Source organism: Columba livia, chromosome 14 (assembly GCF_036013475.1).
Source record: "Columba livia isolate bColLiv1 breed racing homer chromosome 14, bColLiv1.pat.W.v2, whole genome shotgun sequence".
NCBI lineage: Eukaryota > Metazoa > Chordata > Aves > Columbiformes > Columbidae > Columba > Columba livia.
The window spans coordinates 15,696,930-15,710,994 of NC_088615.1; positions in this window are offsets into that span (position 1 = coordinate 15,696,930).

Here is a 14,065-nt window from a genome sequence, read left to right on the forward strand (position 1 = left end):
ACCCAGCACCTCACGGCTTGTTAACCATCAGTGTGGTCAATATTGAACAGTATCTTGCAGCATCAACAGCCAAGCAACCATCACCCAGCAGTGAGGTGGTTCACATCATCTTTAGGCACAGGATAAGCAATGCTTATCAAGCCGGCAGTACTTTTAACAACCCTTTCTTGTTCTTATGTAGGTGAGAGGCCAAAAAATCCAATGGTTGAATTAGGAAAGGGTCCAAAAAGCCACAAAATCTCTTGACTTGAATAGTCATGGAAACTAGTTGCTATCTCGAAGTGGAAGTGTGGACTGAGAGCAGGACCCAGACACCAGTCTGGGCTTTGCCTACAAAAAGAGAGACCTAGAGGGACTCTAAGGATCTGTCTCAGAATCCAGCCTCTGCTGAAGAGTCAAACAACTGGAACTGAATCTGAGGGATCAGAAAAATGGTATTCAAACAGAAATACAAGATTTTTCTTTTAAGCTTTGTGTTAACAAAGCTTTGAATGCAACAAGAAGTCTGGCCTCTAAGGGCTACAGTACAGTCTCATTTCAGCAACTGAGCAGTTAAAATCTATGTGTGTCTCTAAAATCAAAAAAGAAAGAAGGAAGAATAAGTAACATGGCATAAAAGGGCTTAGGCAATTACATTAGACTGGAACACATCCCTCAGTAATTTACATACTAATTTTTACGCCTTATCAGATATAAGTTATGCTCTTAGCTACCTTGGCATGGCTGATAGCAACGACAGACCACTAAACTTTAGGATCATATCAGTGTCACTGCTCTCTGCTCATCACTTTTTTAATCTCCTTTTACTGGCCACATGCTCTCCTGGTCCCACCTTATGACTTAAAGGAAGAGGGGGGACTCCAGTGAAAGACATGAGAGCATTTATTTTCTGGAGAAAAATTATGACATTTTACTGCCCGAGCTTTTTATAACACCTAGATTATATTTCTTCAGTGGCTGCTTTTTATAGCTTTTTCCTCTAGCAAGAACTTGCAATGTGAATGTTTAGGAGAAGTACAAGAACAGTAAAGAGAGGAAGTTAAAAGTTTAAAATCCCACTCTGACTTATCTCAGTCACCACATCTCATCAGAACAACGTGCATTGTGTTCATGTAACAAATCCTAGCCCCTCTTGCAAATCAACCTTTGGTGAAGCAAAATTCATCAGTTCTCTTATATTCGATGTTTTAATATCTGTTTGTTGTTTTTTCCCCTGAGAAGTTTGTCTCCTGTTATACATTTGGTTTTGATAACTGTACCAGTGGAAAAAAAGAGTAAGAGTGCCATAAAACGATTTACAAAAACAAGTATGTAGTCATTCCAAAATAAGGAGGTCAATTTACTTCACAGAGGTGATTTATGTAAGGCTGATTTATTGCTTCCTTAAAAGTTTCTGGGACACAAAGCTCTATCTATCAGCAGGCAAACATTACTGCGTGAGTAGCATGGCCTTGGTCACACTTTGAAAAAGGTGCAAGAAACAACTTTCATGCTATTGTCCATTAACGCTTTGCTTACACTAGGAGGGATTTGTTGGCAACTGCTGATATGATAATATATGAATATATGTCTGTTAGGTCTTTTAAATGCTTTGGATGTAGAGTCTACTGTGCCTAATCAGACTGGCATTGCCCACTGTTGGAAAGTGTTGCATGATTTGCTACTTTGCCCAGGCACTCTCATCTGATTAAATTCCTCTTTCCTCACTGCTGGGAAGCAGAACTGGCAGTGATGAAGCATCTTTAATATTCTGTACAGTGCAGCTCTAGAGCTCTTGGAATACACAAGTGCAAATTTTGGTTTAACAAGCTCCCTAAATTTGATTTTACTTGGCTGCAAATAGTCAAACTGAAAATGAGCAAATAAAATATTACAGCTGATGCAGAAGAAATTTAAACTTCCACCTACCAATATACTTCAGTCTAAGGTGAAGCTTGATTGCAAGTAAGAGCACGAGTCACTGCTTCATTCGCACCTTCGCTGCAGGGCTTGCAAATCTAGCACGTCTGCCACTAGGACACAGCAGCTGGACAAGTGACATACAGTCACTTTAAATAAAGCTCTGTACAACTGTCAGAGAGCTAAAAATTTTGGACAGTGCAAACAGCTCATGATGTGAATGGTAACCTAGTTAATATGCCTAGTAACAACCCACTGAAGTGTTTTCAGAAGGAATCAATGTGAGTAACTGCAATAGTAGCAGAAACCTGTCAGTAAAAGGGGACTCTGTATTGAAGGTCAAAAAGGCTGAGCTATATCAGAAACAACTGGATCATAAAACATATTCAAGGAAAAAAAAATCCCTGTTTAACTATGATATGGGTATAACATAGAGGGCAGAGCAAGTGAGGCTTAAGGTCATATTTCAAATGATCTGGCTGGGTTTGAGTTTTCATTGTGTATGGGTGTACATAAAACATGATGCACATTACTCAGGAATACAGGTTCCAGGACACATGATGTATTAACAATTAGCAATTCTATTGTTCCTATTCATCTGTCTCAGCCTTAATGGTGTGACCAGTAAATGGAAGCACTTTGCACTGAATTGTTTAGATTTTGAGTGCATCTAAAACTATTTGCTTGAATACTACAATGAGGATAGCTATGCAAGTGATGAGATTTTGGGCCAGAAAGAGTAAGTACAGCAGTCTGGCTCTCTGTAACTCTTGTACAGGAAAGGAAGGGATTAATTTATCTATGGATTTAAACTTTTTCAGGGATTTCAGGGAAATGTTAAAATTTTTCAGGGATTATACTTCTATGTAAGAAAGGCCAAGCATTTATTTCAGCATTCTGCTTATTTCAAAGCATGCTCATAAGAGTGATTATTCCCTCTGTTTCCTCAATAAAGATGGAAAGAATGGAGGCAGTTGTTGCCTTTTGAGAGAGCAAGAGAAGTTATTTAGTTATAATTTTCAAAACTCTTCATGTTAATGCATCCAAGCTACCCAAGACAAACCGAAATCTCATTTAAAGCATGGCTACCATCTGAAATGAACTCGATAAAGAGCAAACTTCCTCACACAACAAACTGCTCCTTGCTTAAATCTACGCTGCAAAACCAGCCTCTAAAGCAGATTCTGTACCAGTTTGTGCATCACAAATAGGATTAATCAATTCAAGAAAACATTTGTAGAATTTGCAGCTTAGAAGAACTCACTTTAGCTCTTAAATCTCAAGTTAGCAGACTGGTGAGACAAACATTCTGGATTCCTGTGGCACAGTCAATTGAGAATCAGTTTTACAGATGTGCATTTGGACAGATCTAACAGATATACTTATGAATGGGGGCATGTCAATATGTCACCCTAAGCACTATTTCCTTCCATTCCCAATCTTATCCACTGCTTTCTATAGCCAGTACTAAAATAATTCAGTGACATAAGCAAGGCGATACTTATTGTTACCAATAATGTGTTTAATATTCCCTTCAGGAATTAACTCATTCAAATGAGAAACTGGTCTCCACATGAGCTTTCAAAACCGATATAATTAGGAACAATAACATAAAATTCCCAGCAAGGGGCACTGTTTCGCTACACGTCCCTCACCACCTATTTTACAGAAAAAAATGTTACTGTACAACTCATCCACTTAACATGAAATGTAAAACCACACACACATCACAAAAATGTTGACCCTTTTGTCTCTTTTAGATGAAGGTAATGACTTTCATTAAAACACTTCTGTTTATTTTATTCCTCAGTCAACATGCTGTCAGGTATAAAACTTGCAGTTTCACTAAATTAAGGTACACTTATAAAAAATGAGATGGAATTTACTTATCCACAAATGCCTGGATACTTCAGAGAGAAACAGAAGTGTACACATAAAGGATGAACTATATAAAAGATGAACTCTCAAGAAATTTGGGGGGAAGGCGGGATTGGAAGGTGTTTGGAGACAGGATTCAATTTAAAATACAAGTGTGATATGCAAGGAAATAACAAATCCTTTGCATGTTAATAAAAAACAAAATTAGGAGATATTCAGGAGATCCTGCCTTGGGAAATTTAAAACCAAGAGTAAGCACAAATCTGAATGGGTATTCTATCATTAAAAGAACTCCATTGGAGATTTTGGAATTTTCTAAGACTGAGAGGTAAAAAACTTCAGTCATTAAAATGACAGATTTTCCAAGAAGGCTGTTATAAAAATGAACAGCAAGACATATTTCCTAAAAATTCATTTGCAAACAAAATATCAGTACTACATTTGGCATGATTTGTCTCAAAAATACAGGACTATTGAAACCTTGCCAACATGTAGACATTCTTTGCAAATCAGAATAAATGCTTCAAGGGGGGAAACACAATCAAACTCACCAAACTTTTAGGTAGAACAAGGTTGTTAGCAGGAGCATACAGTTAAAATGCTGCTGAGGAGCTAAAGTCTCGTCTCACATTTTTCTTACCTTACATTATCTCCAGGGCTGTGGCTAGTGCAATCAGATCTAGTTTACTCTTCACAGGAGGATGTTTTTCCATATAAACATCCTCCTGAGAACTTCAGAAGTTTCTGGAAAATTTGGTTGTGTTATTTTTATGCTACAATTTCTTCCTTACCTTATGAAGTTTTCTGGCTGTTTTTCATATAATTTTTGTAAAGATATTTGTAAGAAAGGATTGGAGAAGGGCTTACTTCTCTGTATGTCTTATTTAATGAATCTGAGAATTTCAGGTTTATTCTGAAGAATATAGGAGTGTGTTAAGCTAACCAGAGTGCTTCTCTAGTAGCTTGGTGCAGCAGACTTCAGAGGTACTTACCCAGACATCAGTTGGGAAAAGAACCATGACATTTCTTCAAGCATTTAAAATATTTTAATCTTTCCCAGCATTTTGCTTTTGAAATAAGGAAGATGCAATCAGGAAAATTACTGTCCTTTTACCTCCACTAGTCTGAGCAGCCAGCAGAGTCCTGCAGATTGTTCAGCTCTGGACAACATGAGAATGATGCAGTCACATAATGCTTTGCAAAGACACAAAGCAGAAGCAATGTTAGACAGTTTCTTCTAACCCACCTCACACTTGGCTGTAGAGCACTCCCTTCCCTACTCTGCTTTTGCTATAGTGTACAGCTATACTACCAGTAGTTATCCAGCTGCAAGACTTCTTTCCTGCGTACTCTGAACATTTTTTCACACACTTGGACAAGTTAGGCTAGGAAAGAAGGCCATGTCTTGGATGTGTGTCATCTCTTCTTCACAGAGGCATTCTGGTTCATTTACTTCTGTCTGCAATACTGTGGTGCAGTCCGAGGTGAAGTGACAACTAGGCAGACTGGAATGGTTAAAGAAGGAAACAGCTTTTAAAGCTTTTTAAATGGTCAGAATTTGGTCAGGTCTGGGCCTGAAAGACAGACTGGGTGGCTTTATACAAGAGAAAATTACATTTTTTATGACGTCTTGTCCTGCTTTCTCTCCTCTCCATTTTTAGCATTGTGGGAGGCTTAGTCTGGATTTCTGGCATCCTCACAATTTAGGATGTGCAGATAAGGAGTTTCTTTTCATTCCAACAAGAAGCTTCCACACTATATGGAGCCAGGAAGTACTTTCATGGTTTCAAGGTTACAGTAACCTCTGCAAGACTATTTCTGGTGAAGGGTACGTTGCAGAAGTCCTGTCACAAACTGGTATAAGGACATGTTTTTCATTTGATTAAGGCACAGTGGCTGTTATGTTGAATTTTCAGCTATTTCTGCTTAAAGGAACACATAACATAGAATGTTAAGGTTTCTTTTCTTTCTTTCTTTTCTTTTCTTTTTTTTTTTTAATTTACTTATATAGCTCTCTTTGCTATACAAACTCAAAAGAATGAAAATGTGCTATATACTTTTCTCATGCTCAGCTCCATCAAAATCCCAGATGATGTTTAAACTTCAAAAATTGCAGGAGGAAACCTGTTGTTTCTCAACTGTTTCCTCACCTAATATATTCAGAGACATCAGCATCATGTGAATTTGTGACGCACTTTAACTCGGCAACTGTTCCTCCTCAGGACTGCTCAGTGTCCCTCAGTTTCTGCCTGCTCGCCTCTGCAGGAAGAGTCTAATTTCTTTTTCATTGCAAATGGATTGCCTGGGATAAATACATGACTCTTATTTTGTAGGCAGAGAAGGTCAATAACAGGCTCTACAGAATCTGTCCATAAAATGTGACAATAAATAACAGTTTAACCTCTAATCTATATTAACAGACTACCTTTATTTATTGTTTGACTTGCGTAAAGACACAGACAGGTAATCCAAAAGGAGCAGTCACAATAGAGGCTAATGACCTTCTTTTACAAGAACGTAGATACCAGTGGGCAAAAACCATTTCAGCTTCAGCATCATGCAAAGGGCTATTTTGCAAAGAAACACCGTGTGTTAGTTGTTGAAACTTTTTTGTGCATTCCCCGAAACAAATTACACTATTCTGAATATTTTCTTTCCTGTGCAGTAAATAAAGTCTTTCATGTTGACAATGCTAATATTATATTTTAAAATAGATTTGCATTTATGTTTTTTGTCATTTTTTATTGCATTGTATAAATCCCAGAGCAGAGGTCCACTAAGCTCACTTCGAGAAAGCCCCGTTTCTTGGGATAGCATCACGCAATGACACAGGTGATCATACGGTATTTCAGTACGGTTTACTGGATGAATCTATGAGAGTTATTTCAACAAGAATTGTGGATATGAGTTTGGAGCACAAGTCAGGAAGGTTATTTTAAAGTGATTTTAAGTTGAATTATTTCATACAAATAATTTTCAAGGGTGAATATTCTTAATGCAAAGTAATCTTCAGATATTTTAGTCTAATTAGTGCTTTAAATCCACTAGATAATCATGGCAAGGGATGGCTGGGAGGGGGGAGCGAGAACATTACTTTATTACTACTTATAATTCTGGGATTTAGCACAGCCATTGTGGCATTGGGGGGGAAAGGAATAAGAAATCACTAGTAAACATTTACTTTTAAGGAAGAGTTATGCACATTTTGTGCTCTAGCTAGTAAATGGTTTCTAATGCATGAAATTAGATGTGTAATTAAGTTGGGTTTACTTACTTATACATTTTAGCGATGCATAAGACAGGTAGCTGGAAATTCTCTTCAATCTTAAACCTTGTACCTAGAAATAAGAAGTTAATTTTTATGTACAGAAATGCTGATTATTCATATACGCTGGTTATTCAATCTGTTCTAAAAAATACATCCTCTTGTTTAAGAATACCTTAAAAACTCATTAATTTCTTTTTTTTTTAGTCTAATTTTTCACAAAATAAAATCATCAATTTCTAGATAAGTTTTCATGATTTTTTTCTTCCTCTTTCTACTTTATGAAGCCTATTTTTAACACCAAATGGCAAAATTCTCTCATACGTGTAAGCAAATTAGAAGGCAGTCTCACAATATTTATTAGAGTTTTATTAATGGCAGAGGTGTTTCCTGAAGGTGCTGAACATAAGTTCTAGGATGGTTTGTCTTATCTTAGTGTAGGAAATATGAAAACAAAGCCACAACATTTCTGATAATCGAAGATTTTCATTTTCTTCTCAATTACTCAAGGAGTTGATACCAGTTCTGGAAATGTACAGAATGTGGTTTTAGACATAGTCTGATTAGTAAGGAATTATGACAGATCTTCTCGGCACTGTGGGAAACTTCCCTGATGCTTTTTGAGAACAAGGCCTTGGAAACACATTGGCCTTCCAAAATTGAGTCTTTTTTAGTTCGCTGTTGGCTTTGCAATTTAGCTTTATGTTTCTGGCTTTTGCATTATGTGTAGTATTGTATATATCCACCCTAATAAACTCTAATACTTGGAACAATGAGCTTGAGCATAATTAAAATCCCAAATTAAATGCAAATCTAGCACCAGAAAACTGGATTAAGTAGTATGATAGGATTTGAAATACAAATACTGTCTTTTCTGAACAGAAAGGGAATGGATACTTATAAGGACTGAGAAATTCAAGGTAGCTGTAAGTAAAGGAATAATAAAGTGTGTGCGTCGTGACAACAACATGGAGTTTGAACACTGGTGCCTTTGGAAGTCACATACAACTGCCTTTGTAAACATTTTTACTCATTTTTGGAAAAAACGACTACTGGAGAAACCTTAGGAGAACATCAATGTCCGTTTTGCAGGTGCAGCCGTGTTTTTTTAATACGACAATGCACAAGTATTTAATTTGTTTGTAACTGAAACAGCAAAGACTTTCTGCCCAGTGGATTTACTGCAAGAATGTTGCATTATTTCTTTGAATTCTGAAATGGAAGAAGAAAATATTTCAAGTCATATCAGCAGCCAGATAAGTGTGACCTTAATTGTCATATATATGCGATATCAATCGGGACAACTGTAGAGATTTATGGCTGTTTAGTCCTTTGTGCCAACGCGTGGCTCAGAGTAATACACAAAGGAGTTCAGCTATGAACCCAGGACAATATGCCTAGATTTCTGCTCAGTAATTATTCTTAGTTGCAGGGGAAATAAAATGATGGTGCTATTTTCCTATTCTTTTAAGAGGGAAAGTTTTTGGTTTTTTTTTGGGAAAATACTACTTTGTACATAGACAAAGGAACTGAAATAATTATTTGATGTTTAGAAACATTGAAGAGCATGATGGTGTCATTTCATTACCAGTGCATAAATCCCATCAATATGGAAAATGCAAGCCCTAGGAAAAATGTGTCCCATTTCCATTATGCCAAACAACTTTCTTGACAATTTGACACATTTTACCAAAAAATATTTTGGAAACATAATGCTGCAGATAATCATTATAAGGACACAGAAATCAAACTAGATCCTTTTCTAGCAACTAGGGAGTAAGAGAACATGAGGCAAAGGGTTTCTTCTGTATTAATCCATTAAGTTTTGCTGAAGGTGAAGAGAAGTAACCGCAGGCAGACTTGAGCTGGCTGTGACTGCATACTACATACAGCACATGCTTCCCTGTGCATAGTCTCATGGCAGCTGGAGACAAAAATATAATTGTTCGACACATTCAGAATACATAGCAATAGATCATGACTGATTTCTGATCTCTCAAAGTCAAAGAGAAACACGTATTTGGATTTAAGTGCAAATTCAGCCCTGCGAGTTTAGCCCGTGTTCTTTCTAAGTAATTTTGGCAAATATTTTTCCTTCAATGACTTTTTACAAGCAGAAAGGGAAATCAAAATGATCTCATGAAGTCCTAGGGAGGGCAAGACTTTGCTTACAACACTTTTAAGTTAACTTGAAAATTCCCTGACTATCACTGATATTTCCAAGATTACTGAGGAGTTCTGCTCTGTGACATATAAACAGTTCTCATTTTTAGCTTAGGTCTGTTCCAAAGATATTTATCTGAAAATAGGGTTCAATTTGCAGCTCCTAAGACAAACAAACAAAATATTGATAAGTAGCAAAGATCAGGTAATACAAACTTGGACAGAATCTTAATTTTCTTTCAAGGTCATTAGAATTTTTATGTTGCAAATAAATAATATGACACATTGGTTTATTTGAAATTATTTAAAATTAAATATTTAACATATTGAGCATACGTTACTAGTAAAGGTCATTTACTCTGAGTGTAGACGGGGTTCTCTTGTAACACAGGAAACGTCAATAAGGCTGATCCTAAAAAAAAATTGTTAAAAAAAAAGTCTCAATAGAAATTAGAAAATAAATATGAGTACATGTTCAGGTTTCCATTTATATAATAGCGTATTGCCTAATCACATAACAGAACAGCTCCTGCACAGAACAAGCCATCAACTGTTTTGACCTGAGCGTTCACACAAAGTATTAATTTGCTTCACCAAGTATTAATTTGCTTTGGTACATAATAGAACCAGTTCTGCTGCCACCACAGAGTTGCTGTGCATTGCATTAGAAAGAGATATGACGCAAATTTCAGCAGGAGTGGTGCTAAATTGCATGTCTAGCTTGTTAATTTTTTTTCCCATAGCACCCTTGTATATCTGAAATAGGTGAAGTGTGTTTTTTGCTTGTTAGACAACAAATGACATTTTGTTTCCCTAAGAAAGCTTCCAAGTTATGCAACAAAATTGAGGGAAAGGCACAGTGAAAGTGTCACTTGCGTTAACGCGGAGGTGCCTGAGGCAGTGGATAGAACCCAGCCACAGAGCACAGAGCACAAAGCTAATTTTATCTCGCTTCTCAGCAAAGTCAACTAGTCTTTGCTTCCTCAGTAGGTTTTCAGTGCCAGATGACTCAATCCAAAGATGGCTCAGGATCCCACCAGTCTGCAGCACACAGTATAAAGAAATCACTGAAAGATCTGTTCAGACTGACTTGCATTATTTGCTCTGTAAATGTTATCCACAAGCCAGTGCATGAGCTCTCTGCTAACAGAGCCATTGTCAACCCAGGGCTCTGCAGCAGCACAACCTGTCGCTAGTGTAGTAGGATGCCGTGTAAGTCTATTAAAACCAAGCTAAAGCAAATAAGAGCATTTAAGTTGTGTGCTGCTACCTCTGTTAAAAGCAAGGAACAGGGACACTTCATCCAAAATATTCATCCTTCTCTATTCAGCAACGAGAACATCTTTTGCAACACAACTGCTATTTTACTTGTTATTTCCCACAGACTCATCATTGATCCATGCAGGGTCATAACAGTACAATCTGGCTTTACAGATTACATGGAAAATTAGCCTGAAGATCTACCCAACATTTTTAGTACTTACAAATTTCTACAAAAATACCAATTCAAGTTACTTCCTTCTGGAAATGCAGGCAAGTGCTCTGACCTAGTTTTATCCATTTATTTCTCTACTTTTTTTCCTTGCCCTCCTAATTAAGTGGACTCTGTCCTGCTCTCCGAGCTTGTGGAAGCTTCCAAAAGATTAAGTGATATCTGAGAAGACAATGAATAGCATACAGCAAAACCTGAACAAATTTATATCCCACTTCACCGAGTACTAAGTCTAGTGCTTTTCGAACTTCCAAAATTTAAGATCTATCCTGTAGCACGATAAGAGAACATATTTTAATATCAAAGCCCAATTTCGCTGAATCCAAAAAATACCCATTATGTATATTTATATTTGAAAAGACTGAAAGGTATCGATTATACATTTATCAATGTAACAATAAGATTTCCTTGGAGGCGAATAACTTTGAAGGTCTTTATCATTAGTGTACTGGTATTTTCCATTACTTGCATTTGCGAGCAACCTTTTTGTCCTTCCAGGAGAGAACGCTTGTGCTTATTTACACAAAATAAAGATGGCTTCGCTTTGTAAGTTCAATATTTTGGGCAAGCAATAATATACCAGTCTGCTAGCCAGTCTCAGCAGGAAATAGTCCTAGGGCTGATCACAATGAGATGACTTGTGGTATGGGCTCATTTTGAGAAGTTTAGCAAACACGATATGTCTAGCAACACGTAATGTAATGTTTATAAGTTCAGTCTGTCCTGTTTTGCCACTGTTGGTGATACACTTGTTACCAAAACAACCATCATGACCTTCAGAAGGTCACATACAGATGATGTTTCATCACAATCTAATATTTGAAATGTATGTTTAAAGATAAAGCCCTCGTGCTCTCAAGATATTTTCCTGAATTAAAAACTTTAAATTTTACTTATAATGAAGCTTGAACAACTTTATACTACCGAATGCTTCTAACTGATAATCTGATCTTAATGTAAATAGGTTCCATTCTGTCCAAATAATGAATATGCAAAGTTGCACAGTGGATTATCCATATGACTGAAAATGCTTACTTAAAATTATGGTTAGATGGCCATCTGTGTTTGTTTAGTTAAGGACCACTACATGTCCTCCAGGACACTTGAGTCAAGGCTGCCTCATAATCACAGAGGGAAAAATTGTATGGAGAGTCAATTAGAAGGAAAGAGAAAAAATATGCAATTTGTATAATGTATTTCTTCAAGATTCTGAAAAGGCATAGGGTTTGTTAGTACTCTTTTTACACTCAACACATGTTGTTTGAGCATCTTTAAAGTGCTTGAATTGTTAGTACAATCATGTCACACACACTTTTCCCCCTTTAATTTCCAGTCTTGCGGACTGTCATTTCAAATGAGTTCTTTCCAATCCTGATGCTACAAACACCAGGAGAAATTTGCAGGCTGTAGTGATTCCATCACCTCTGCGCTGACCTGAAGGGCTCTGCTTACATGTCACCATCTAAACTTAATAAGAAATGCAGCTGACGCAATGGAAAATTAATCCAGCTCCCTAATTATTAGCTGAGTTGGGTCAGCAATGTTTCTTTAATCCTTTTTCTTCACTTAAAGTAAAAAGTTATAACTGAATATGCACAGCAGGAAGATCAGACTGATAAGAAAATACAGTTTGTAATAATTTTCAGAGTAAAGTAATGCTTAAAATTTCTTAGTATTATACATGTACAGAAAATTTATTATATGGGAATTCACAGCTACTCCTCTCATGCATCTGTGTGGCAGGAATAAGTAAGAAGGCATAGGGCAAGTTGTCTAGTCAGGTTCTTCTCAGCAACTTCTCTCCTTACCTCCATAGACAGAAACTTCTTTCAAGACAGACTTTTTTGGATTGTGCAAATGTCTTCTGGTTCTTCCTACCTTTCGCTTGTGGTTCAGGCCCTCAAGAACTTCCTTCATTACTTAACTAGGAAGCTGCCCATGACAGCTTAAGGAAAAGCATACAACATTTTCTATTTGCTATGTATGCCATGCTTTATCATTTTTGTCTTAGCTGTCTGAAAAGTAGGGGTTCCAAACAACAGAACTTCACTCTGTGTATCTGAAAGTGCTAGAGTCATGCCACTTCAGAAGCAATGAGTATATAAGAGCAGAAGGAAACCAAGTAAAACAAAATGCTCTATCACCAAGAAACAGAATCTGAGATGACAAATTGTGTAATTTGGTATTATTAATTACACATATCTAAGGATTACTATAGCAGTGTAAAATATCTTACTTTAAAGAAAGCCGTAAAAACAGTTGCATGAGAACTTCTAGTAAAGTATTACTGGCTGCTTTCAAACCTTACAATATTTCTGGACACTTCTATCAATAAGACCTCAAAAACGTGACAAGCCCAGAAAATCTGCTTAAGTCACATGACATTTCCTTTCTAGCTGCATGCATCTTTGCAGCTTTATGCTTTTACAGGAACTTGTGCTGAAAATCAGAATTTTGCTCTCCTAGGATCTCTATAGATTTCATAAAAAATGTGTTTGGCTTTGTCAAGATCAAATTTCTTTTTGTTTACATTCCTCAGATTCTGAGACAGAAACAGCTTGTTACTAAATAATAATACAATAATACTTTACATATCATTTGTTTCATATTCGAATACAATTTGCCAGTTTGGATGTAAAAGTGCAAGGGTAAAAAGAGACATCTTATTTATCATTTAGAACAAGAGTGAATATCTAAGTCTTTCATGATGTACTCTGGCCAGTATTTTTTTAATAACAACACTTTGCCTCCCACCTTGTCCAGTCCCCACTCAGGAAGAAGTGTGTCCTTACTGAATGCTCACACGTCCTCTCTGAGCCAGCAGTAAGAATCGTTCCTGAAGGTCATTTCCTGTTTCTTCACAGTTTCCTACTGATCCAAACCAACCTTATTTAGTTTGAAATCAGACTGTGTCAGAATTCAAGGTCACCTGGCTTCAGGCAAAATGAACTGGGCCTAGACATTATGCTGAATGTTATGTAGAATTTCAGTTTAAAAATCAGAGTTATTATAAAACAGCGTACTTTATAGATGCTCAGTTCACAGCTGCTGCTTTTGTTTACTGATGCATATTTCTACCACATACAAAAGCTCCAGCTTTCCTGTGTTAAGGCTGTAACACACTAGTTTAGGGAAATAAGTAAGATACAGGTGGTAGTGAGCAGAATAAAACAGATGAAATGTAGCACACAAATATACACATACTGTACAGCTCCTATTAAGCATGTTCCTGTGTTTCAAATCGGACATATTTCACCAGGATAACACCAGATATTAAAACTGAGCATGCACGAACAAAGTCCCTATTTAATATTAATTTGGCAATAATGAAAGGAAAACTAGGAACTTTGCAACAGTGCTTTCCATGA